This window comes from Ambystoma mexicanum, chromosome 8 (assembly GCF_040938575.1).
Source record: "Ambystoma mexicanum isolate Mex_15411 chromosome 8, UKY_AmexF1_1, whole genome shotgun sequence".
Classification (NCBI taxonomy): domain Eukaryota; kingdom Metazoa; phylum Chordata; class Amphibia; order Caudata; family Ambystomatidae; genus Ambystoma; species Ambystoma mexicanum.
In genome coordinates, this window is record NC_090929.1 from 730,546,343 (window position 1) to 730,564,949 (window position 18,607).

At 46.7% G+C, this 18,607-nt stretch overlaps 36 non-coding genes and 22 pseudogenes across 36 annotated transcripts; all 58 read left to right on the forward strand.

The window, feature by feature from the left end:
* Positions 1–68: 68 nt before the first annotated feature.
* LOC138479228 (5S ribosomal RNA) lies at positions 69–187 on the forward strand. Its single transcript, XR_011273022.1, has one exon. It is a non-coding gene; the product is annotated as a 5S ribosomal RNA (ribosomal RNA).
* Positions 188–293: 106 nt separating this feature from the next.
* LOC138480259 (5S ribosomal RNA) lies at positions 294–412 on the forward strand. The gene has a single exon (XR_011273957.1). It is a non-coding gene; the product is annotated as a 5S ribosomal RNA (ribosomal RNA).
* Positions 413–518: 106 nt separating this feature from the next.
* Positions 519–627, forward strand: LOC138474603 (5S ribosomal RNA; annotated as a pseudogene).
* A 106-nt stretch (positions 628–733) lies between these two features.
* On the forward strand, positions 734–842 carry LOC138474253 (5S ribosomal RNA; annotated as a pseudogene).
* A 463-nt stretch (positions 843–1,305) lies between these two features.
* LOC138478775 (5S ribosomal RNA) lies at positions 1,306–1,424 on the forward strand. Its single transcript, XR_011272611.1, has one exon. It is a non-coding gene; the product is annotated as a 5S ribosomal RNA (ribosomal RNA).
* A 106-nt stretch (positions 1,425–1,530) lies between these two features.
* On the forward strand, positions 1,531–1,649 carry LOC138480229 (5S ribosomal RNA). The gene has a single exon (XR_011273930.1). It is a non-coding gene; the product is annotated as a 5S ribosomal RNA (ribosomal RNA).
* Positions 1,650–1,755: 106 nt separating this feature from the next.
* Positions 1,756–1,874, forward strand: LOC138477408 (5S ribosomal RNA). The gene has a single exon (XR_011271370.1). It is a non-coding gene; the product is annotated as a 5S ribosomal RNA (ribosomal RNA).
* A 464-nt stretch (positions 1,875–2,338) lies between these two features.
* On the forward strand, positions 2,339–2,447 carry LOC138474415 (5S ribosomal RNA; annotated as a pseudogene).
* A 106-nt stretch (positions 2,448–2,553) lies between these two features.
* Positions 2,554–2,672, forward strand: LOC138480157 (5S ribosomal RNA). The gene has a single exon (XR_011273866.1). It is a non-coding gene; the product is annotated as a 5S ribosomal RNA (ribosomal RNA).
* Positions 2,673–2,778: 106 nt separating this feature from the next.
* LOC138474738 (5S ribosomal RNA) lies at positions 2,779–2,887 on the forward strand (annotated as a pseudogene).
* Positions 2,888–2,993: 106 nt separating this feature from the next.
* Positions 2,994–3,102, forward strand: LOC138474470 (5S ribosomal RNA; annotated as a pseudogene).
* A 466-nt stretch (positions 3,103–3,568) lies between these two features.
* On the forward strand, positions 3,569–3,687 carry LOC138479240 (5S ribosomal RNA). The gene has a single exon (XR_011273033.1). It is a non-coding gene; the product is annotated as a 5S ribosomal RNA (ribosomal RNA).
* A 106-nt stretch (positions 3,688–3,793) lies between these two features.
* Positions 3,794–3,912, forward strand: LOC138480386 (5S ribosomal RNA). The gene has a single exon (XR_011274066.1). It is a non-coding gene; the product is annotated as a 5S ribosomal RNA (ribosomal RNA).
* A 106-nt stretch (positions 3,913–4,018) lies between these two features.
* Positions 4,019–4,127, forward strand: LOC138474471 (5S ribosomal RNA; annotated as a pseudogene).
* Positions 4,128–4,233: 106 nt separating this feature from the next.
* Positions 4,234–4,342, forward strand: LOC138474254 (5S ribosomal RNA; annotated as a pseudogene).
* A 463-nt stretch (positions 4,343–4,805) lies between these two features.
* On the forward strand, positions 4,806–4,924 carry LOC138477421 (5S ribosomal RNA). The gene has a single exon (XR_011271381.1). It is a non-coding gene; the product is annotated as a 5S ribosomal RNA (ribosomal RNA).
* A 106-nt stretch (positions 4,925–5,030) lies between these two features.
* On the forward strand, positions 5,031–5,149 carry LOC138477433 (5S ribosomal RNA). The gene has a single exon (XR_011271392.1). It is a non-coding gene; the product is annotated as a 5S ribosomal RNA (ribosomal RNA).
* A 106-nt stretch (positions 5,150–5,255) lies between these two features.
* LOC138474472 (5S ribosomal RNA) lies at positions 5,256–5,364 on the forward strand (annotated as a pseudogene).
* A 106-nt stretch (positions 5,365–5,470) lies between these two features.
* On the forward strand, positions 5,471–5,579 carry LOC138474256 (5S ribosomal RNA; annotated as a pseudogene).
* Positions 5,580–6,042: 463 nt separating this feature from the next.
* LOC138477840 (5S ribosomal RNA) lies at positions 6,043–6,161 on the forward strand. Its single transcript, XR_011271762.1, has one exon. It is a non-coding gene; the product is annotated as a 5S ribosomal RNA (ribosomal RNA).
* Positions 6,162–6,267: 106 nt separating this feature from the next.
* LOC138474473 (5S ribosomal RNA) lies at positions 6,268–6,376 on the forward strand (annotated as a pseudogene).
* Positions 6,377–6,482: 106 nt separating this feature from the next.
* Positions 6,483–6,601, forward strand: LOC138480260 (5S ribosomal RNA). Its single transcript, XR_011273958.1, has one exon. It is a non-coding gene; the product is annotated as a 5S ribosomal RNA (ribosomal RNA).
* A 106-nt stretch (positions 6,602–6,707) lies between these two features.
* On the forward strand, positions 6,708–6,816 carry LOC138474474 (5S ribosomal RNA; annotated as a pseudogene).
* A 106-nt stretch (positions 6,817–6,922) lies between these two features.
* On the forward strand, positions 6,923–7,031 carry LOC138474257 (5S ribosomal RNA; annotated as a pseudogene).
* A 463-nt stretch (positions 7,032–7,494) lies between these two features.
* On the forward strand, positions 7,495–7,613 carry LOC138478731 (5S ribosomal RNA). Its single transcript, XR_011272571.1, has one exon. It is a non-coding gene; the product is annotated as a 5S ribosomal RNA (ribosomal RNA).
* A 106-nt stretch (positions 7,614–7,719) lies between these two features.
* On the forward strand, positions 7,720–7,838 carry LOC138479625 (5S ribosomal RNA). Its single transcript, XR_011273383.1, has one exon. It is a non-coding gene; the product is annotated as a 5S ribosomal RNA (ribosomal RNA).
* A 106-nt stretch (positions 7,839–7,944) lies between these two features.
* On the forward strand, positions 7,945–8,063 carry LOC138477446 (5S ribosomal RNA). Its single transcript, XR_011271404.1, has one exon. It is a non-coding gene; the product is annotated as a 5S ribosomal RNA (ribosomal RNA).
* A 464-nt stretch (positions 8,064–8,527) lies between these two features.
* Positions 8,528–8,636, forward strand: LOC138474417 (5S ribosomal RNA; annotated as a pseudogene).
* A 106-nt stretch (positions 8,637–8,742) lies between these two features.
* Positions 8,743–8,861, forward strand: LOC138477458 (5S ribosomal RNA). The gene has a single exon (XR_011271415.1). It is a non-coding gene; the product is annotated as a 5S ribosomal RNA (ribosomal RNA).
* A 464-nt stretch (positions 8,862–9,325) lies between these two features.
* Positions 9,326–9,444, forward strand: LOC138475325 (5S ribosomal RNA). Its single transcript, XR_011269479.1, has one exon. It is a non-coding gene; the product is annotated as a 5S ribosomal RNA (ribosomal RNA).
* A 106-nt stretch (positions 9,445–9,550) lies between these two features.
* Positions 9,551–9,669, forward strand: LOC138477470 (5S ribosomal RNA). Its single transcript, XR_011271426.1, has one exon. It is a non-coding gene; the product is annotated as a 5S ribosomal RNA (ribosomal RNA).
* A 106-nt stretch (positions 9,670–9,775) lies between these two features.
* On the forward strand, positions 9,776–9,884 carry LOC138473931 (5S ribosomal RNA; annotated as a pseudogene).
* A 106-nt stretch (positions 9,885–9,990) lies between these two features.
* LOC138477483 (5S ribosomal RNA) lies at positions 9,991–10,109 on the forward strand. Its single transcript, XR_011271437.1, has one exon. It is a non-coding gene; the product is annotated as a 5S ribosomal RNA (ribosomal RNA).
* A 464-nt stretch (positions 10,110–10,573) lies between these two features.
* Positions 10,574–10,692, forward strand: LOC138478246 (5S ribosomal RNA). Its single transcript, XR_011272131.1, has one exon. It is a non-coding gene; the product is annotated as a 5S ribosomal RNA (ribosomal RNA).
* A 106-nt stretch (positions 10,693–10,798) lies between these two features.
* On the forward strand, positions 10,799–10,917 carry LOC138477495 (5S ribosomal RNA). The gene has a single exon (XR_011271448.1). It is a non-coding gene; the product is annotated as a 5S ribosomal RNA (ribosomal RNA).
* Positions 10,918–11,023: 106 nt separating this feature from the next.
* LOC138474258 (5S ribosomal RNA) lies at positions 11,024–11,132 on the forward strand (annotated as a pseudogene).
* Positions 11,133–11,595: 463 nt separating this feature from the next.
* Positions 11,596–11,714, forward strand: LOC138477507 (5S ribosomal RNA). Its single transcript, XR_011271459.1, has one exon. It is a non-coding gene; the product is annotated as a 5S ribosomal RNA (ribosomal RNA).
* A 106-nt stretch (positions 11,715–11,820) lies between these two features.
* On the forward strand, positions 11,821–11,939 carry LOC138479042 (5S ribosomal RNA). Its single transcript, XR_011272853.1, has one exon. It is a non-coding gene; the product is annotated as a 5S ribosomal RNA (ribosomal RNA).
* Positions 11,940–12,045: 106 nt separating this feature from the next.
* On the forward strand, positions 12,046–12,164 carry LOC138479907 (5S ribosomal RNA). The gene has a single exon (XR_011273638.1). It is a non-coding gene; the product is annotated as a 5S ribosomal RNA (ribosomal RNA).
* A 463-nt stretch (positions 12,165–12,627) lies between these two features.
* Positions 12,628–12,746, forward strand: LOC138479925 (5S ribosomal RNA). The gene has a single exon (XR_011273655.1). It is a non-coding gene; the product is annotated as a 5S ribosomal RNA (ribosomal RNA).
* A 106-nt stretch (positions 12,747–12,852) lies between these two features.
* Positions 12,853–12,971, forward strand: LOC138477519 (5S ribosomal RNA). Its single transcript, XR_011271470.1, has one exon. It is a non-coding gene; the product is annotated as a 5S ribosomal RNA (ribosomal RNA).
* A 106-nt stretch (positions 12,972–13,077) lies between these two features.
* LOC138480262 (5S ribosomal RNA) lies at positions 13,078–13,196 on the forward strand. The gene has a single exon (XR_011273960.1). It is a non-coding gene; the product is annotated as a 5S ribosomal RNA (ribosomal RNA).
* A 106-nt stretch (positions 13,197–13,302) lies between these two features.
* Positions 13,303–13,411, forward strand: LOC138474742 (5S ribosomal RNA; annotated as a pseudogene).
* A 106-nt stretch (positions 13,412–13,517) lies between these two features.
* On the forward strand, positions 13,518–13,626 carry LOC138474260 (5S ribosomal RNA; annotated as a pseudogene).
* A 463-nt stretch (positions 13,627–14,089) lies between these two features.
* On the forward strand, positions 14,090–14,208 carry LOC138477907 (5S ribosomal RNA). Its single transcript, XR_011271823.1, has one exon. It is a non-coding gene; the product is annotated as a 5S ribosomal RNA (ribosomal RNA).
* Positions 14,209–14,314: 106 nt separating this feature from the next.
* LOC138479626 (5S ribosomal RNA) lies at positions 14,315–14,433 on the forward strand. The gene has a single exon (XR_011273384.1). It is a non-coding gene; the product is annotated as a 5S ribosomal RNA (ribosomal RNA).
* A 106-nt stretch (positions 14,434–14,539) lies between these two features.
* Positions 14,540–14,658, forward strand: LOC138477531 (5S ribosomal RNA). Its single transcript, XR_011271481.1, has one exon. It is a non-coding gene; the product is annotated as a 5S ribosomal RNA (ribosomal RNA).
* Positions 14,659–15,122: 464 nt separating this feature from the next.
* Positions 15,123–15,231, forward strand: LOC138474418 (5S ribosomal RNA; annotated as a pseudogene).
* Positions 15,232–15,337: 106 nt separating this feature from the next.
* On the forward strand, positions 15,338–15,456 carry LOC138477543 (5S ribosomal RNA). Its single transcript, XR_011271492.1, has one exon. It is a non-coding gene; the product is annotated as a 5S ribosomal RNA (ribosomal RNA).
* A 464-nt stretch (positions 15,457–15,920) lies between these two features.
* Positions 15,921–16,039, forward strand: LOC138475337 (5S ribosomal RNA). The gene has a single exon (XR_011269490.1). It is a non-coding gene; the product is annotated as a 5S ribosomal RNA (ribosomal RNA).
* A 106-nt stretch (positions 16,040–16,145) lies between these two features.
* LOC138477555 (5S ribosomal RNA) lies at positions 16,146–16,264 on the forward strand. The gene has a single exon (XR_011271503.1). It is a non-coding gene; the product is annotated as a 5S ribosomal RNA (ribosomal RNA).
* A 106-nt stretch (positions 16,265–16,370) lies between these two features.
* On the forward strand, positions 16,371–16,489 carry LOC138477568 (5S ribosomal RNA). The gene has a single exon (XR_011271515.1). It is a non-coding gene; the product is annotated as a 5S ribosomal RNA (ribosomal RNA).
* A 106-nt stretch (positions 16,490–16,595) lies between these two features.
* LOC138474396 (5S ribosomal RNA) lies at positions 16,596–16,704 on the forward strand (annotated as a pseudogene).
* Positions 16,705–17,167: 463 nt separating this feature from the next.
* On the forward strand, positions 17,168–17,286 carry LOC138477580 (5S ribosomal RNA). The gene has a single exon (XR_011271526.1). It is a non-coding gene; the product is annotated as a 5S ribosomal RNA (ribosomal RNA).
* A 106-nt stretch (positions 17,287–17,392) lies between these two features.
* Positions 17,393–17,511, forward strand: LOC138477593 (5S ribosomal RNA). Its single transcript, XR_011271537.1, has one exon. It is a non-coding gene; the product is annotated as a 5S ribosomal RNA (ribosomal RNA).
* Positions 17,512–17,617: 106 nt separating this feature from the next.
* LOC138473883 (5S ribosomal RNA) lies at positions 17,618–17,736 on the forward strand (annotated as a pseudogene).
* A 106-nt stretch (positions 17,737–17,842) lies between these two features.
* On the forward strand, positions 17,843–17,951 carry LOC138474475 (5S ribosomal RNA; annotated as a pseudogene).
* A 106-nt stretch (positions 17,952–18,057) lies between these two features.
* LOC138474261 (5S ribosomal RNA) lies at positions 18,058–18,166 on the forward strand (annotated as a pseudogene).
* Positions 18,167–18,607: the final 441 nt, after the last annotated feature.

Below are 18,607 nucleotides of genomic sequence, written 5' to 3' on the forward strand. Positions count from 1 at the left end.
ATTGCCTTTCAAAACTGCAAGGTCTAGCCGACTAGATGCTTAAAAGTACAAAACTCACTAGGCCCAGAGCCTACGGCCACACCACACTGAATGCGCCCGATCTCGTCTGATCTCGGAAGCTAAGCAGTGTCGGGCCTAGTTAGTACCTGGATGGGAGACCGCCTGGGAATACCATGTGCTGTAGGCTTTTTTGTGCTCCAAGTTCAGGAAGTGAGCCATTTCTCAATTGCCTTTCAAAACTGAAAGGTCTAGCCGACTAGATGCTTAAAAGTACAAAACTCACTAGGACCAGAGCCTACGGCCACACCACACTGAATGCGCCCGATCTCGTCTGATCTCGGAAGCTAAGCAGTGTCGGGCCTAGTTAGTACCTGGATGGGAGACAGCCTGGGAATAACAGGTGCTGTAGGCTTTTTTGTGCTCCAAGTTCAGGAAGTGAGCCATTTCTCAATTGCCTTTCAAAACTGCAAGGTCTAGCCGACTAGATGCTTAAAAGTACAAAACTCACTAGGACCAGAGCCTACAGCCACACCACACTGAATGCGTCTGATCTCGGAAGCTAAGCAGTGTCGGGCCTAGTTAGTACCTGGATGGGAGACCGCCTGGGAATACCAGGTGCTGTAGGCTTTTTTGTGCTCCAAGTTCAGGAAGTGAGCCATTTCTCAATTGCCTTTCAAAACTGCAAGGTCTAGCCGACTAGATGCTTAAAAGTACAAAACTCACTAGGCCCAGAGCCTACGGCCACACCACACTGAATGCGCCTGATCTCGGAAGCTAAGCAGTGTCGGGCCTAGTTAGTACCTGGATGGGAGACCGCCTGGGAATACCAGGTGCTGTAGGCTATTTTGTGCTCCATGATTAGTAATTGCACAACTTCTCAATTACTTTTCAAATTTGGTATGTTTCCAAAATAATTTTATCCCGTTTTATAGCGGAAATGTTGGACAACATTATGAGGGCTGGAGCTACCTATTTACATATAATTAGCATACAGGTAGTGTGTTCATGGGTAATAAATCGACTTTCACATGTAATGCAGTACAGAGAATATTGAGTCCTTCAAGAGGCATGAAAGAAAGCCGTTATTGTGTTGATTGTTCTCTCCACCTCCCTGCAACAGAAACAGGATGGATGGATTAAAGTTATCCTACCAGACATAGGAGTCCTGAATGGGCCCACCAGTCTTATATATCTCGCCTGATCGAGCCTGATCGAGCGATGAGCGTGGTATCATGTTGCAAGTGGCTGCATGGCTTAGCTTACTAAATGCAAATGCATAAGAGTAATATTCTTAGCATTTCTAGAGCTTACGGCCACACCACACTGAATGTGCCCGATCTCGTCTGATCTCGGAAGCTAAGCAGTGTCGGGCCTAGTTAGTACCTGGATGGGAGACCGCCTGGGAATACCAGGTGCTGTAGGCTTTTTTGTGCTCCAAGTTCAGGAAGTGAGCCATTTCTCAATTGCCTTTCAAAACTGCAAGGTCTAGCCGACTAGATGCTTAAAAGTACAAAACTCACTAGGCCCAGAGCCTACGGCCACACCACACTGAATGCGCCCGATCTCGTCTGATCTTGGAAGCTAAGCAGTGTCGGGCCTAGTTAGTACCTGGATGGGAGACCGCCTGGGAATACCAGTTGCTGTAGGCTTTTTTGTGCTCCAAGTTCAGGAAGTGAGCCATTTCTCAATTGCCTTTCAAAACTGCAAGGTCTAGCCGACTAGATGCTTAAAAGTACAAAACTCACTAGGCCCAGAGCCTACGGCCACACCACACTGAATGCGCCCGATCTCGTCTGATCTCGGAAGCTAAGCAGTGTCGGGCCTAGTTAGTACCTGGATGGGAGACCGCCTGGGAATACCAGGTGCTGTAGGCTATTTTGTGCTCCATGATTAGTAATTGCACAACTTCTCAATTACTTTTCAAATTTGGTATGTTTCCAAAATAATTTTATCCCGTTTTATAGCGGAAATGTTGGACAACATTATGAGGGCTGGAGCTACCTATTTACATATAATTAGCATACAGGTAGTGTGTTCATGGGTAATAAATCGACTTTCACATGTAATGCAGTACAGAGAATATTGAGTCCTTCAAGAGGCATGAAAGAAAGCCGTTATTGTGTTGATTGTTCTCTCCACCTCCCTGCAACAGAAACAGGATGGATGGATTAAAGTTATCCTACCAGACATAGGAGTCCTGAATGGGCCCACCAGTCTTATATATCTCGCCTGATCGAGCCCTGATCGAGCGATGAGCGTGGTATCATGTTGCAAGTGGCTGCATGGCTTAGCTTACTAAATGCAAATGCATAAGAGTAATATTCTTAGCATTACTAGAGCCTACGGCCACACCACACTGAATGCGCCTGATCTCGGAAGCTAAGCAGTGTCGGGCCTAGTTAGTACCTGGATGGGAGACTGCCTGGGAATACCAGGTGCTGTAGGCTTTTTTGTGCTCCAAGTTCAGGAAGTGAGCCATTTCTCAATTGCCTTTCAAAACTGCAAGGTCTAGCCGACTAGATGCTTAAAAGTACAAAACTCACTAGGCCCAGAGCCTACGGCCACACCACACTGAATGCGCCCGATCTCGTCTGATTTCGGAAGCTAAGCAGTGTCAGGCCTAGTTAGTACCTGGGTGGGAGACCGCCTGGGAATACCAGGTGCTGTAGGCTTTTTTGTGCTCCAAGTTCAGGAAGTGAGCCATTTCTCAATTGCCTTTCAAAACTGCAAGGTCTAGCCGACTAGATGCTTAAAAGTACAAAACTCACTAGGCCCAGAGCCTACGGCCACACCACACTGAATGCGTCTGATCTCGGAAGCTAAGCGGTGTCGGGTCTAGTTAGTACCTGGATGGGAGACCGCCTGGGAATACCAGGTGCTGTAGGCTTTTTTGTGCTCCAAGTTCAGGAAGTGAGCCATTTCTCAATTGCCTTTCAAAACTGCAAGGTCTAGCCGACTAGATGCTTAAAAGTACAAAACTCACTAGGCCCTGAGCCTACGGCCACACCACACTGAATGCGTCTGATCTCGGAAGCTAAGCAGTGTCGGGCCTAGTTAGTACCTGGATGGGAGACCGCCTGGGAATACCAGGTGCTGTAGGCTATTTTGTGCTCCATGATTAGTAATTGCACAACTTCTCAATTACTTTTCAAATTTGGTATGTTTCCAAAATAATTTTATCCCGTTTTATAGCGGAAATGTTGGACAACATTATGAGGGCTGGAGCTACCTATTTACATATAATTAGCATACAGGTAGTGTGTTCATGGGTAATAAATCGACTTTCACATGTAATGCAGTACAGAGAATATTGAGTCCTTCAAGAGGCATGAAAGAAAGCCGTTATTGTGTTGATTGTTCTCTCCACCTCCCTGCAACAGAAACAGGATGGATGGATTAAAGTTATCCTACCAGACATAGGAGTCCTGAATGGGCCCACCAGTCTTATATATCTCGCCTGATCGAGCCTGATGATCGAGCGATGAGCGTGGTATCATGTTGCAAGTGGCTGCATGGCTTAGCTTACTAAATGCAAATGCATAAGAGTAATATTCTTAGCATTTCTAGAGCCTACGGCCACACCACACTGAATGCGCCTGATCTCGTCTGATCTCGGAAGGTAAGCAGTGTCGGGCCTAGTTAGTACCTGGATGGGAGACCGCCTGGGAATACCAGGTGCTGTAGGCTTTTTTGTGCTCCAAGTTCAGGAAGTGAGCCATTTCTCAATTGCCTTTCAAAACTGCAAGGTCTAGCCGACTAGATGCTTAAAAGTACAAAACTCACTAGGCCCAGAGCCTATGGCCACACCACACTGAATGCGCCCGATCTCGTCTGATCTCGGAAGCTAAGCAGTGTCGGGCCTAGTTAGTACCTGGATGGGAGACAGCCTGGGAATAACAGGTGCTGTAGGCTTTTTTGTGCTCCAAGTTCAGGAAGTGAGCCATTTCTCAATTGCCTTTCAAAACTGCAAGGTCTAGCCGACTAGATGCTTAAAAGTACAAAACTCACTAGGACCAGAGCCTACGGCCACACCACACTGAATGCGTCTGATCTCGGAAGCTAAGCAGTGTCGGGCCTAGTTAGTACCTGGATGGGAGACCGCCTGGGAATACCAGGTGCTGTAGGCTTTTTTGTGCTCCAAGTTCAGGAAGTGAGCCATTTCTCAATTGCCTTTCAAAACTGCAAGGTCTAGCCGACTAGATGCTTAAAAGTACAAAACTCACTAGGCCCAGAGCCTACGGCCACACCACACTGAATGCGCCTGATCTCGGAAGCTAAGCAGTGTCGGGCCTAGTTAGTACCTGGATGGGAGACCGCCTGGGAATACCAGGTGCTGTAGGCTATTTTGTGCTCCATGATTAGTAATTGCACAACTTCTCAATTACTTTTCAAATTTGGTATGTTTCCAAAATAATTTTATCCCGTTTTATAGCGGAAATGTTGGACAACATTATGAGGGCTGGAGCTACCTATTTACATATAATTAGCATACAGGTAGTGTGTTCATGGGTAATAAATCGACTTTCACATGTAATGCAGTACAGAGAATATTGAGTCCTTCAAGAGGCATGAAAGAAAGCCGTTATTGTGTTGATTGTTCTCTCCACCTCCCTGCAACAGAAACAGGATGGATGGATTAAAGTTATCCTACCAGACATAGGAGTCCTGAATGGGCCCACCAGTCTTATATATCTCGCCTGATCGAGCCTGATCGAGCGATGAGCGTGGTATCATGTTGCAAGTGGCTGCATGGCTTAGCTTACTAAATGCAAATGCATAAGAGTAATATTCTTAACATTTCTAGAGCCTACGGCCACACCACACTGAATGCGCCCGATCTCGTCTGATCTCGGAAGCTAAGCAGTGTCGGGCCTAGTTAGTACCTGGATGGGAGACCGCCTGGGAATACCAGGTGCTGTAGGCTTTTTTGTGCTCCAAGTTCAGGAAGTGAGCCATTTCTCAATTGCCTTTCAAAACTGCAAGGTCTAGCCGACTAGATGCTTAAAAGTACAAAACTCACTAGGCCCAGAGCCTACGGCCACACCACACTGAATGCGCCCGATCTCGTCTGATCTCGGAAGCTAAGCAGTGTCGGGCCTAGTTAGTACCTGGATGGGAGACCGCCTGGGAATACCAGGTGCTGTAGGCTTTTTTGTGCTCCAAGTTCAGGAAGTGAGCCATTTCTCAATTGCCTTTCAAAACTGCAAGGTCTAGCCGACTAGATGCTTAAAAGTACAAAACTCACTAGGACCAGAGCCTACGGCCACACCACACTGAATGCGTCTGATCTCGGAAGCTAAGCAGTGTCGGGCCTAGTTAGTACCTGGATGGGAGACCGCCTGGGAATACCAGGTGCTGTAGGCTTTTTTGTGCTCCAAGTTCAGGAAGTGAGCCATTTCTCAATTGCCTTTCAAAACTGCAAGGTATAGCCGACTAGATGCTTAAAAGTACAAAACTCACTAGGCCCAGAGCCTACGGCCACACCACACTGAATGCGCCTGATCTCGGAAGCTAAGCAGTGTCGGGCCTAGTTAGTACCTGGATGGGAGACCGCCTGGGAATACCAGGTGCTGTAGGCTATTTTGTGCTCCATGATTAGTAATTGCACAACTTCTCAATTACTTTTCAAATTTGGTATGTTTCCAAAATAATTTTATCCCGTTTTATAGCGGAAATGTTGGACAACATTATGAGGGCTGGAGCTACCTATTTACATATAATTAGCATACAGGTAGTGTGTTCATGGGTAATAAATCGACTTTCACATGTAATGCAGTACAGAGAATATTGAGTCCTTCAAGAGGCATGAAAGAAAGCCGTTATTGTGTTGATTGTTCTCTCCACCTCCCTGCAACAGAAACAGGATGGATGGATTAAAGTTATCCTACCAGACATAGGAGTCCTGAATGGGCCCACCAGTCTTATATATCTCGCCTGATCGAGCCTGATCGAGCGATGAGCGTGGTATCATGTTGCAAGTGGCTGCATGGCTTAGCTTACTAAATGCAAATGCATAAGAGTAATATTCTTAGCATTTCTAGAGCCTATGGCCACACCACACTGAATGCGCCCGATCTCGTCTGATCTCGGAAGCTAAGCAGTGTCGGGCCTAGTTAGTACCTGGATGGGAGACCGCCTGGGAATACCAGGTGCTGTAGGCTTTTTTGTGCTCCAAGTTCAGGAAGTGAGCCATTTCTCAATTGCCTTTCAAAACTGCAAGGTCTAGCCGACTAGATGCTTAAAAGTACAAAACTCACTAGGCCCAGAGCCTACGGCCACACCACACTGAATGCGTCTGATCTCGGAAGCTAAGCAGTGTCGGGCCTAGTTAGTACCTGGATGGGAGACCGCCTGGGAATACCAGGTGCTGTAGGCTTTTTTGTGCTCCAAGTTCAGGAAGTGAGCCATTTCTCAATTGCCTTTCAAAACTGCAAGGTCTAGCCGACTAGATGCTTAAAAGTACAAAACTCACTAGGACCAGAGCCTACGGCCACACCACACTGAATGCGCCCGATCTCGTCTGATCTCGGAAGCTAAGCAGTGTCGGGCCTAGTTAGTACCTGGATGGGAGACAGCCTGGGAATAACAGGTGCTGTAGGCTTTTTTGTGCTCCAAGTTCAGGAAGTGAGCCATTTCTCAATTGCCTTTCAAAACTGCAAGGTCTAGCCGACTAGATGCTTAAAAGTACAAAACTCACTAGGACCAGAGCCTACGGCCACACCACACTGAATGCGTCTGATCTCGGAAGCTAAGCAGTGTCGGGCCTAGTTAGTACCTGGATGGGAGACCGCCTGGGAATACCAGGTGCTGTAGGCTTTTTTGTGCTCCAAGTTCAGGAAGTGAGCCATTTCTCAATTGCCTTTCAAAACTGCAAGGTCTAGCCGACTAGATGCTTAAAAGTACAAAACTCACTAGGCCCAGAGCCTACGGCCACACCACACTGAATGCGCCTGATCTCGGAAGCTAAGCAGTGTCGGGCCTAGTTAGTACCTGGATGGGAGACCGCCTGGGAATACCAGGTGCTGTAGGCTATTTTGTGCTCCATGATTAGTAATTGCACAACTTCTCAATTACTTTTCAAATTTGGTATGTTTCCAAAATAATTTTATCCCATTTTATAGCGGAAATGTTGGACAACATTATGAGGGCTGGAGCTACCTATTTACATATAATTAGCATACAGGTAGTGTGTTCATGGGTAATAAATCGACTTTCACATGTAATGCAGTACAGAGAATATTGAGTCCTTCAAGAGGCATGAAAGAAAGCCGTTATTGTGTTGATTGTTCTCTCCACCTCCCTGCAACAGAAACAGGATGGATGGATTAAAGTTATCCTACCAGACATAGGAGTCCTGAATGGGCCCACCAGTCTTATATATCTCGCCTGATCGAGCCTGATCGAGCGATGAGCGTGGTATCATGTTGCAAGTGGCTGCATGGCTTAGCTTACTAAATGCAAATGCATAAGAGTAATATTCTTAGCATTTCTAGAGCCTACGGCCACACCACACTGAATGTGCCCGATCTCGTCTGATCTCGGAAGCTAAGCAGTGTCGGGCCTAGTTAGTACCTGGATGGGAGACCGCCTGGGAGTACCAGGTGCTGTAGGCTTTTTTGTGCTCCAAGTTCAGGAAGTGAGCCATTTCTCAATTGCCTTTCAAAACTGCAAGGTCTAGCCGACTAGATGCTTAAAAGTACAAAACTCACTAGGCCCAGAGCCTACGGCCACACCACACTGAATGCGCCCGATCTCGTCTGATCTCGGAAGCTAAGCAGTGTCGGGCCTAGTTAGTACCTGGATGGGAGACCGCCTGGGAATACCAGTTGCTGTAGGCTTTTTTGTGCTCCAAGTTCAGGAAGTGAGCCATTTCTCAATTGCCTTTCAAAACTGCAAGGTCTAGCCGACTAGATGCTTAAAAGTACAAAACTCACTAGGCCCAGAGCCTACGGCCACACCACACTGAATGCGCCCGATCTCGTCTGATCTCGGAAGCTAAGCAGTGTCGGGCCTAGTTAGTACCTGGATGGGAGACCGCCTGGGAATACCAGGTGCTGTAGGCTATTTTGTGCTCCATGATTAGTAATTGCACAACTTCTCAATTACTTTTCAAATTTGGTATGTTTCCAAAATAATTTTATCCCGTTTTATAGCGGAAATGTTGGACAACATTATGAGGGCTGGAGCTACCTATTTACATATAATTAGCATACAGGTAGTGTGTTCATGGGTAATAAATCGACTTTCACATGTAATGCAGTACAGAGAATATTGAGTCCTTCAAGAGGCATGAAAGAAAGCCGTTATTGTGTTGATTGTTCTCTCCACCTCCCTGCAACAGAAACAGGATGGATGGATTAAAGTTATCCTACCAGACATAGGAGTCCTGAATGGGCCCACCAGTCTTATATATCTCGCCTGATCGAGCCCTGATCGAGCGATGAGCGTGGTATCATGTTGCAAGTGGCTGCATGGCTTAGCTTACTAAATGCAAATGCATAAGAGTAATATTCTTAGCATTACTAGAGCCTACGGCCACACCACACTGAATGCGCCTGATCTCGGAAGCTAAGCAGTGTCGGGCCTAGTTAGTACCTGGATGGGAGACTGCCTGGGAATACCAGGTGCTGTAGGCTTTTTTGTGCTCCAAGTTCAGGAAGTGAGCCATTTCTCAATTGCCTTTCAAAACTGCAAGGTCTAGCCGACTAGATGCTTAAAAGTACAAAACTCACTAGGCCCAGAGCCTACGGCCACACCACACTGAATGCGCCCGATCTCGTCTGATCTCGGAAGCTAAGCAGTGTCGGGCCTAGTTAGTACCTGGATGGGAGACCGCCTGGGAATACCAGGTGCTGTAGGCTATTTTGTGCTCCATGATTAGTAATTGCGCAACTTCTCAATTACTTTTCAAATTTGGTATGTTTCCAAAATAATTTTATCCCGTTTTATAGCGGAAATGTTGGACAACATTATGAGGGCTGGAGCTACCTATTTACATATAATTAGCATACAGGTAGTGTGTTCATGGGTAATAAATCGACTTTCACATGTAATGCAGTACAGAGAATATTGAGTCCTTCAAGAGGCATGAAAGAAAGCCGTTATTGTGTTGATTGTTCTCTCCACCTCCCTGCAACAGAAACAGGATGGATGGATTAAAGTTATCCTACCAGACATAGGAGTCCTGAATGGGCCCACCAGTCTTATATATCTCGCCTGATCGAGCGCTGATCGAGCGATGAGCGTGGTATCATGTTGCAAGTGGCTGCATGGCTTAGCTTACTAAATGCAAATGCATAAGAGTAATATTCTTAGCATTACTCGAGCCTACGGCCACACCACACTGAATGCGCCCGATCTCGTCTGATCTCGGAAGCTAAGCAGTGTTGGGCCTAGTTAGTACCTGGATGGGAGACCGCCTGGGAATACCAGGTGCTGTAGGCTTTTTTGTGCTCCAAGTTCAGGAAGTGAGCCATTTCTCAATTGCCTTTCAAAACTGCAAGGTCTAGCCGACTAGATGCTTAAAAGTACAAAACTCACTAGGCCCAGAGCCTACGGCCACACCACACTGAATGCGCCCGATCTCGTCTGATCTCGGAAGCTAAGCAGTGTCGGGCCTAGTTAGTACCTGGATGGGAGACCGCCTGGGAATACCAGGTGCTGTAGGCTTTTTTGTGCTCCAAGTTCAGGAAGTGAGCCATTTCTCAATTGCCTTTCAAAACTGCAAGGTCTAGCCGACTAGATGCTTAAAAGTACAAAACTCACTAGGACCAGAGCCTACGGCCACACCACACTGAATGCGCCCGATCTCGGAAGCTAAGCAGTGTCGGGCCTAGTTAGTACCTGGATGGGAGACCGCCTGGGAATACCAGGTGCTGTAGGCTTTTTTGTGCTCCAAGTTCAGGAAGTGAGCCATTTCTCAATTGCCTTTCAAAACTGCAAGGTCTAGCCGACTAGATGCTTAAAAGTACAAAACTCACTAGGCCCAGAGCCTACGGCCACACCACACTGAATGCGCCCGATCTCGTCTGATCTCGGAAGCTAAGCAGTGTCGGGCCTAGTTAGTACCTGGATGGGAGACCGCCTGGGAATACCAGGTGCTGTAGGCTATTTTGTGCTCCATGATTAGTAATTGCACAACTTCTCAATTACTTTTCAAATTTGGTATGTTTCCAAAATAATTTTATCCCGTTTTATAGCGGAAATGTTGGACAACATTATGAGGGCTGGAGCTACCTATTTACATATAATTAGCATACAGGTAGTGTGTTCATGGGTAATAAATCGACTTTCACATGTAATGCAGTACAGAGAATATTGAGTCCTTCAAGAGGCATGAAAGAAAGCCGTTATTGTGTTGATTGTTCTCTCCACCTCCCTGCAACAGAAACAGGATGGATGGATTAAAGTTATCCTACCAGACATAGGAGTCCTGAATGGGCCCACCAGTCTTATATATCTCGCCTGATCGAGCGCTGATCGAGCGATGAGCGTGGTATCATGTTGCAAGTGGCTGCATGGCTTAGCTTACTAAATGCAAATGCATAAGAGTAATATTCTTAGCATTTCTAGAGCCTACGGCCACACCACACTGAATGCGCCCGATCTCGTCTGATCTCGGAAGCTAAGCAGTGTCGGGCCTAGTTAGTACCTGGATGGGAGACTGCCTGGGAATACCAGGTGCTGTAGGCTTTTTTGTGCTCCAAGTTCAGGAAGTGAGCCATTTCTCAATTGCCTTTCAAAACTGCAAGGTCTAGCCGACTAGATGCTTAAAAGTACAAAACTCACTAGGCCCAGAGCCTACGGCCACACCACACTGAATGCGCCCGATCTCGTCTGATCTCGGAAGCTAAGCAGTGTCGGGCCTAGTTAGTACCTGGATGGGAGACCGCCTGGGAATACCAGGTGCTGTAGGCTTTTTTGTGCTCCAAGTTCAGGAAGTGAGCCATTTCTCAATTCCCTTTCAAAACTGCAAGGTCTAGCCGACTAGATGCTTAAAAGTACAAAACTCACTAGGCCCAGAGCCTACGGCCACACCACACTGAATGCGCCTGATCTCGGAAGCTAAGCAGTGTCGGGCCTAGTTAGTACCTGGATGGGAGACCGCCTGGGAATACCAGGTGCTGTAGGCTATTTTGTGCTCCATGATTAGTAATTGCACAACTTCTCAATTACTTTTCAAATTTGGTATGTTTCCAAAATAATTTTATCCCGTTTTATAGCGGAAATGTTGGACAACATTATGAGGGCTGGAGCTACCTATTTACATATAATTAGCATACAGGTAGTGTGTTCATGGGTAATAAATCGACTTTCACATGTAATGCAGTACAGAGAATATTGAGTCTTTCAAGAGGCATGAAAGAAAGCCGTTATTGTGTTGATTGTTCTCTCCACCTCCCTGCAACAGAAACAGGATGGATGGATTAAAGTTATCCTACCAGACATAGGAGTCCTGAATGGGCCCACCAGTCTTATATATCTCGCCTGATCGAGCCTGATCGAGCGATGAGCGTGGTATCATGTTGCAAGTGGCTGCATGGCTTAGCTTACTAAATGCAAATGCATAAGAGTAATATTCTTAGCATTTCTAGAGCCTACGGCCACACCACACTGAATGCGCCCGATCTCGTCTGATCTCGGAAGCTAAGCAGTGTCGGGCCTAGTTAGTACCTGGATGGGAGACCGCCTGGGAATACCAGGTGCTGTAGGCTTTTTTGTGCTCCAAGTTCAGGAAGTGAGCCATTTCTCAATTGCCTTTCAAAACTGCAAGGTCTAGCCGACTAGATGCTTAAAAGTACAAAACTCACTAGGCCCAGAGCCTACGGCCACACCACACTGAATGCGCCCGATCTCGTCTGATCTCGGAAACTAAGCAGTGTCGGGCCTAGTTAGTACCTGGATGGGAGACCGCCTGGGAATACCAGGTGCTGTAGGCTTTTTTGTGCTCCAAGTTCAGGAAGTGAGCCATTTCTCAATTGCCTTTCAAAACTGCAAGGTCTAGCCGACTAGATGCTTAAAAGTACAAAACTCACTAGGACCAGAGCCTACGGCCACACCACACTGAATGCGCCCGATCTCGTCTGATCTCGGAAGCTAAGCAGTGTCAGGCCTAGTTAGTACCTGGATGGGAGACCGCCTGGGAATAACAGGTGCTGTAGGCTATTTTGTGCTCCATGATTAGTAATTGCACAACTTCTCAATTACTTTTCAAATTTGGTATGTTTCCAAAATAATTTTATCCCGTTTTATAGCGAAAATGTTGGACAACATTATGAGGGCTGGAGCTACCTATTTACATATAATTAGCATACAGGTAGTGTGTTCATGGGTAATAAATCGACTTTCACATGTAATGCAGTACAGAGAATATTGAGTCCTTCAAGAGGCATGAAAGAAAGCCGTTATTGTGTTGATTGTTCTCTCCACCTCCCTGCAACAGAAACAGGATGGATGGATTAAAGTTATCCTACCAGACATAGGAGTCCTGAATGGGCCCACCAGTCTTATATATCTCGCCTGATCGAGCCTGATCGAGCGATGAGCGTGGTATCATGTTGCAAGTGGCTGCATGGCTTAGCTTACTAAATGCAAATGCATAAGAGTAATATTCTTAGCATTTCTAGAGCCTACGGCCACACCACACTGAATGCGCCCGATCTCGTCTGATCTCGGAAGCTAAGCAGTGTCGGGCCTAGTTAGTACCTGGATGGGAGACCGCCTGGGAATACCAGGTCCTGTAGGTTTTTTTGTGCTCCAAGTTCAGGAAGTGAGCCATTTCTCAATTGCCTTTCAAAACTGCAAGGTCTAGCCGACTAGATGCTTAAAAGTACAAAACTCACTAGGCCCAGAGCCTACGGCCACACCACACTGAATGCGCCCGATCTCGTCTGATCTCGGAAGCTAAGCAGTGTCGGGCCTAGTTAGTACCTGGATGGGAGACCGCCTGGGAATACCAGGTGCTGTAGGCTTTTTTGTGCTCCAAGTTCAGGAAGTGAGCCATTTCTCAATTGCCTTTCAAAACTGCAAGGTCTAGCCGACTAGATGCTTAAAAGTACAAAACTCACTAGGACCAGAGCCTACGGCCACACCACACTGAATGCGCCCGATCTCGTCTGATCTCGGAAGCTAAGCAGTGTCGGGCCTAGTTAGTACCTGGATGGGAGACAGCCTGGGAATAACAGGTGCTGTAGGCTTTTTTGTGCTCCAAGTTCAGGAAGTGAGCCATTTCTCAATTGCCTTTCAAAACTGCAAGGTCTAGCCGACTAGATGCTTAAAAGTACAAAACTCACTAGGACCAGAGCCTACGGCCACACCACACTGAATGCGTCTGATCTCGGAAGCTGAGCAGTGTCGGGCCTAGTTAGTACCTGGATGGGAGACCGCCTGGGAATACCAGGTGCTGTAGGCTTTTTTGTGCTCCAAGTTCAGGAAGTGAGCCATTTCTCAATTGCCTTTCAAAACTGCAAGGTCTAGCCGACTAGATGCTTAAAAGTACAAAACTCACTAGGCCCAGAGCCTACGGCCACACCACACTGAATGCGCCTGATCTCGGAAGCTAAGCAGTGTCGGGCCTAGTTAGTACCTGGATGGGAGACCGCCTGGGAATACCAGGTGCTGTAGGCTATTTTGTGCTCCATGATTAGTAATTGCACAACTTCTCAATTACTTTTCAAATTTGGTATGTTTCCAAAATAATTTTATCCCGTTTTATAGCGGAAATGTTGGACAACATTATGAGGGCTGGAGCTACCTATTTACATATAATTAGCATACAGGTAGTGTGTTCATGGGTAATAAATCGACTTTCACATGTAATGCAGTACAGAGAATATTGAGTCCTTCAAGAGGCATGAAAGAAAGCCGTTATTGTGTTGATTGTTCTCTCCACCTCCCTGCAACAGAAACAGGATGGATGGATTAAAGTTATCCTACCAGACATAGGAGTCCTGAATGGGCCCACCAGTCTTACATATCTCGCCTGATCTCGCCTGATCGAGCGATGAGCGTGGTATCATGTTGCAAGTGGCTGCATGGCTTAGCTTACTAAATGCAAATGCATAAGAGTAATATTCTTAGCATTTCTAGAGCCTACGGCCACACCACACTGAATGTGCCCGATCTCGTCTGATCTCGGAAGCTAAGCAGTGTCGGGCCTAGTTAGTACCTGGATGGGAGACCGCCTGGGAATACCAGGTGCTGTAGGCTTTTTTGTGCTCCAAGTTCAGGAAGTGAGCCATTTCTCAATTGCCTTTCAAAACTGCAAGGTCTAGCCGACTAGATGCTTAAAAGTACAAAACTCACTAGGCCCAGAGCCTACGGCCACACCACACTGAATGCGCCCGATCTCGTCTGATCTCGGAAGCTAAGCAGTGTCGGGCCTAGTTAGTACCTGGATGGGAGACCGCCTGGGAATACCAGTTGCTGTAGGCTTTTTTGTGCTCCAAGTTCAGGAAGTGAGCCATTTCTCAATTGCCTTTCAAAACTGCAAGGTCTAGCCGACTAGATGCTTAAAAGTACAAAACTCACTAGGCCCAGAGCCTACGGCCACACCACACTGAATGCGCCCGATCTCGTCTGATCTCGGAAGCTAAGCAGTGTCGGGCCTAGTTAGTACCTGGATGGGAGACCGCCTGGGAATACCAGGTGCTGTAGGCTATTTTGTGCTCCATGATTAGTAATTGCACAACTTCTCAATTACTTTTCAAATTTGGTATGTTTCCAAAATAATTTTATCCCGTTTTATAGCGGAAATGTTGGACAACATTATGAGGGCTGGAGCTACCTATTTACATATAATTAGCATACAGGTAGTGTGTTCATGGGTAATAAATCGACTTTCACATGTAATGCAGTACAGAGAATATTGAGTCCTTCAAGAGGCATGAAAGAAAGCCGTTATTGTGTTGATTGTTCTCTCCACCTCCCTGCAACAGAAACAGGATGGATGGATTAAAGTTATCCTACCAGACATAGGAGTCCTGAATGGGCCCACCAGTCTTATATATCTCGCCTGATCGAGCCCTGATCGAGCGATGAGCGTGGTATCATGTTGCAAGTGGCTGCATGGCTTAGCTTACTAAATGCAAATGCATAAGAGTAATATTCTTAGCATTACTAGAGCCTACGGCCACACCACACTGAATGCGCCTGATCTCGGAAGCTAAGCAGTGTCGGGCCTAGTTAGTACCTGGATGGGAGACTGCCTGGGAATACCAGGTGCTGTAGGCTTTTTTGTGCTCCAAGTTCAGGAAGTGAGCCATTTCTCAATTGCCTTTCAAAACTGCAAGGTCTAGCCGACTAGATGCTTAAAAGTACAAAACTCACTAGGCCCAGAGCCTACGGCCACACCACACTGAATGCGCCCGATCTCGTCTGATCTCGGAAGCTAAGCAGTGTCGGGCCTAGTTAGTACCTGGATGGGAGACCGCCTGGGAATACCAGGTGCTGTAGGCTATTTTGTGCTCCATGATTAGTAATTGCGCAACTTCTCAATTACTTTTCAAATTTGGTATGTTTCCAAAATAATTTTATCCCGTTTTATAGCGGAAATGTTGGACAACATTATGAGGGCTGGAGCTACCTATTTACATATAATTAGCATACAGGTAGTGTGTTCATGGGTAATAAATCGACTTTCACATGTAATGCAGTACAGAGAATATTGAGTCCTTCAAGAGGCATGAAAGAAAGCCGTTATTGTGTTGATTGTTCTCTCCACCTCCCTGCAACAGAAACAGGATGGATGGATTAAAGTTATCCTACCAGACATAGGAGTCCTGAATGGGCCCACCAGTCTTATATATCTCGCCTGATCGAGCGCTGATCGAGCGATGAGCGTGGTATCATGTTGCAAGTGGCTGCATGGCTTAGCTTACTAAATGCAAATGCATAAGAGTAATATTCTTAGCATTACTCGAGCCTACGGCCACACCACACTGAATGCGCCCGATCTCGTCTGATCTCGGAAGCTAAGCAGTGTTGGGCCTAGTTAGTACCTGGATGGGAGACCGCCTGGGAATACCAGGTGCTGTAGGCTTTTTTGTGCTCCAAGTTCAGGAAGTGAGCCATTTCTCAATTGCCTTTCAAAACTGCAAGGTCTAGCCGACTAGATGCTTAAAAGTACAAAACTCACTAGGCCCAGAGCCTACGGCCACACCACACTGAATGCGCCCGATCTCGTCTGATCTCGGAAGCTAAGCAGTGTCGGGCCTAGTTAGTACCTGGATGGGAGACCGCCTGGGAATACCAGGTGCTGTAGGCTTTTTTGTGCTCCAAGTTCAGGAAGTGAGCCATTTCTCAATTGCCTTTCAAAACTGCAAGGTCTAGCCGACTAGATGCTTAAAAGTACAAAACTCACTAGGACCAGAGCCTACGGCCACACCACACTGAATGCGCCCGATCTCGTCTGATCTCGGAAGCTAAGCAGTGTCGGGCCTAGTTAGTACCTGGATGGGAGACCGCCTGGGAATACCAGGTGCTGTAGGCTTTTTTGTGCTCCAAGTTCAGGAAGTGAGCCATTTCTCAATTGCCTTTCAAAACTGCAAGGTCTAGCCGACTAGATGCTTAAAAGTACAAAACTCACTAGGCCCAGAACCTACGGCCACACCACACTGAATGCGCCTGATCTCGGAAGCTAAGCAGTGTCGGGCCTAGTTAGTACCTGGATGGGAGACCGCCTGGGAATACCAGGTGCTGTAGGCTATTTTGTGCTCCATGATTAGTAATTGCACAACTTCTCAATTACTTTTCAAATTTGGTATGTTTCCAAAATAATTTTATCCCGTTTTATAGCGGAAATGTTGGACAACATTATGAGGGCTGGAGCTACCTATTTACATATAATTAGCATACAGGTAGTGTGTTCATGGGTAATAAATCGACTTTCACATGTAATGCAGTACAGAGAATATTGAGTCCTTCAAGAGGCATGAAAGAAAGCCGTTATTGTGTTGATTGTTCTCTCCACCTCCCTGCAACAGAAACAGGATGGATGGATTAAAGTTATCCTACCAGACATGGGAGTCCTGAATGGGCCCACCAGTCTTATATATCTCGCCTGATCGAGCCTGATCGAGCGATGAGCGTGGTATCATGTTGCAAGTGGCTGCATGGCTTAGCTTACTAAATGCAAATGCATAAGAGTAATATTCTTAGCATTTCTAGAGCCTACGGCCACACCACACTGAATGCGCCCGATCTCGTCTGATCTCGGAAGCTAAGCAGTGTCGGGCCTAGTTAGTACCTGGATGGGAGACCGCCTGGGAATACCAGGTGCTGTAGGCTTTTTTGTGCTCCAAGTTCAGGAAGTGAGCCATTTCTCAATTGCCTTTCAAAACTGCAAGGTCTAGCCGACTAGATGCTTAAAAGTACAAAACTCACTAGGCCCAGAGCCTACGGCCACACCACACTGAATGCGCCCGATCTCGTCTGATCTCGGAAGCTAAGCAGTGTCGGGCCTAGTTAGTACCTGGATGGGAGACCGCCTGGGAATACCAGGTGCTGTAGGCTTTTTTGTGCTCCAAGTTCAGGAAGTGAGCCATTTCTCAATTGCCTTTCAAAACTGCAAGGTCTAGCCGACTAGATGCTTAAAAGTACAAAACTCACTAGGACCAGAGCCTACGGCCACACCACACTGAATGCGCCCGATCTCGTCTGATCTCAGAAGCTAAGCAGTGTCGGGCCTAGTTAGTACCTGGATGGGAGACAGCCTGGGAATAACAGGTGCTGTAGGCTTTTTTGTGCTCCAAGTTCAGGAAGTGAGCCATTTCTCAATTGCCTTTCAAAACTGCAAGGTCTAGCCGACTAGATGCTTAAAAGTACAAAACTCACAAGGACCAGAGCCTACGGCCACACCACACTGAATGCGTCTGATCTCGGAAGCTAAGCAGTGTCGGGCCTAGTTAGTACCTGGATGGGAGACCGCCTGGGAATACCAGGTGCTGTAGGCTTTTTTGTGCTCCAAGTTCAGGAAGTGAGCCATTTCTCAATTGCCTTTCAAAACTGCAAGGTCTAGCCGACTAGATGCTTAAAAGTACAAAACTCACTAGGCCCAGAGCCTACGGCCACACCACACTGAATGCGCCTGATCTCGGAAGCTAAGCAGTGTCGGGCCTAGTTAGTACCTGGATGGGAGACCGCCTGGGAATACCAGGTGCTGTAGGCTATTTTGTGCTCCATGATTAGTAATTGCACAACTTCTCAATTACTTTTCAAATTTGGTATGTTTCCAAAATAATTTTATCCCGTTTTATAGCGGAAATGTTGGACAACATTATGAGGGCTGGAGCTACCTATTTACATATAATTAGCATACAGGTAGTGTGTTCATGGGTAATAAATCGACTTTCACATGTAATGCAGTACAGAGAATATTGAGTCCTTCAAGAGGCATGAAAGAAAGCCGTTATTGTGTTGATTGTTCTCTCCACCTCCCTGCAACAGAAACAGGATGGATGGATTAAAGTTATCCTACCAGACATAGGAGTCCTGAATGGGCCCACCAGTCTTATATATCTCGCCTGATCGAGCCCTGATCGAGCGATGAGCGTGGTATCATGTTGCAAGTGGCTGCATGGCTTAGCTTACTAAATGCAAATGCATGAGA